The sequence below is a fragment of the Pteropus medius genome, unplaced genomic scaffold, assembly GCF_902729225.1.
Source record: "Pteropus medius unplaced genomic scaffold, Ma_sr-lr_union100, whole genome shotgun sequence".
In the NCBI taxonomy this organism is placed as follows: domain Eukaryota; kingdom Metazoa; phylum Chordata; class Mammalia; order Chiroptera; family Pteropodidae; genus Pteropus; species Pteropus medius.
The window spans coordinates 1,071,297-1,073,223 of NW_024349798.1; the positions used below are offsets into that span (position 1 = coordinate 1,071,297).

At 47.1% G+C, this 1,927-nt stretch overlaps 1 pseudogene; it reads left to right on the forward strand.

The window, feature by feature from the left end:
- Positions 1-1,342: 1,342 nt before the first annotated feature.
- LOC120620686 (uncharacterized) lies at positions 1,343-1,458 on the forward strand (annotated as a pseudogene).
- Positions 1,459-1,927: the final 469 nt, after the last annotated feature.

Genomic DNA, 1,927 nt, shown 5'->3' on the forward strand with positions numbered 1-1,927 from the left:
GACACTCCCTTAGGCTATACTTAATCTTCTTCTTCCTGAAATTCAACAGAACCAGCCTTTTCTTTTTTATGCAAGCAGGCCTCCTGAGATAAACCATGCACTCTTTTGAATTTGGGGAGCTTTGGCTCCCTACACTCCCATACCTATGCGTGCATGTCCTTGTGCTCTTGCTTGCCTGGATGTGTCAGAATCCCTAAGGATGAACTGAATGGAGCTGCAGTCAGGGGCACAGCTATGATTATGCTCTGGGGAGCCTGGCTACTTTCAGATATGGAACCCTCTTAAGGACTAAAAAGTAAATTGTCAACCCTAAGCTAAGTTGAGGACATTTTAGCTACTAGTGAGATCGCAAAACCAAGCAGTATTTATTATCTCCTATGTGCCAGGTACAGGGATTCAACGATGAACTATGGTCCCTGCTCTCGTGGGGCTTATTTGGGGGAGTAAGCAACCAGAAAATTCTAGACCAGGGGCTTGAGCCCTAGCAACCAACATGGCCCAAGCTCCTGCTAGGCTCAGTATATGTTAATGATGTGCCCCTTTTTTATGTATGAGAGATTTAGAATGCTTCCTGGATAAAATTGTCTGGTTTATTTGGGGGTAGGCTGAGGGGGTAGGGGAGCAGGGAAGAAGCAGGCTTTTCCAGCAGTGCAGCCTCTCTGAGGAAACGTGTGTTTGCAAAACCGGAAGCCACAGCTCAGGGCTGTCCTGTCCAATCAGAAGGGCCAAATGATACCAGGTCTAGTGTATATGATCCTCACAGGAACAGAAATTTGAGAGCTTGGTGAGCTACCTCCTGGAATTCTGCTCTCTTTCAGCTTAAAGGACCGCTAACTGACCACCAGGTGCCTCCTTCACTCTTGCTAAACTCCAACAGTTCTCTGCAGCCATAAACTGAAGATGACGCTCCCAGCCCCACCAGGAGATAATGGGACCTGTTGGATCTCAAGGAAGCAATTAGTTGAACTGAGTATGTGTAGGGTCCCCCTGCCCACATGACCACTTGTTGCAGGTTCCATTTCTCTGCCATGATGCCATTTGGAAAGTCACCGAGGTCCATTCCAGACTGAGGCTTTCAGTGGCCGGCATCTGGCCTTACACTGTGATACATTGTTGCCCACATGTTCCCAGGTGAAAGAAGAGCCCAAGGGACTACCTCATCTTTTCCCAGCTCCTGTGTATGACCGGCCTGACTGCACTTGAGTTCTTAGCCTGATTCTGGTGGAAGTAGATACTCTCAAGAAAACATTAAGTGGACATGGTTCCATAGTGTAGCGGTTAGCACATCTGCTTCACACGCAGAAGGTCGTAGGTTCGCACCCCAGTGGAGCTACGGTCCATGGTCTACGACCATACCACCCTGAACAAGCCCAATGTTTGATCTCAGAAGCTAAGCAGGGTCAGGCCTGGTTAGTACTTGGATGGGAGACCACCTAGGAAGACCAGGTGCTGTAGGCATAAATAATAATAATAATAATAATACATTAAGCTTCATGCCCTTCACAATGTGTCTAGCCATCACTGGTCATCAGGAAGATTTACTACCTCTGTGATTTACTATCCACCTGAGATCCAACTAGAGGGCCCACTTGTGTCCTGGTTCCAGGAGACACATCTGTCCTCTGGCACTCCCACAAGGGCTTCAGCTGGATCCTAAGGACATCGCTCCACTGCTGTACTTTCTACATGTAGCAGGACTGAGTGGCCGAATTTTATTATTATATCTATAAAGCTGTTATTCACATGCTATGAATTTCATCCTTTTAAAATGTACAATTCAGTGGTTTTAAGTATATTCATGAGACTATGCAATCACAACCACGATCTAATTCCAGAACACTTTTATTACCCCCAGAAGAAGCTTCGTACCCATTAGTAGTCCCTCCCCATTCCCTCCTCCTTCCAGACCCTGGCGACCGCGATCTTC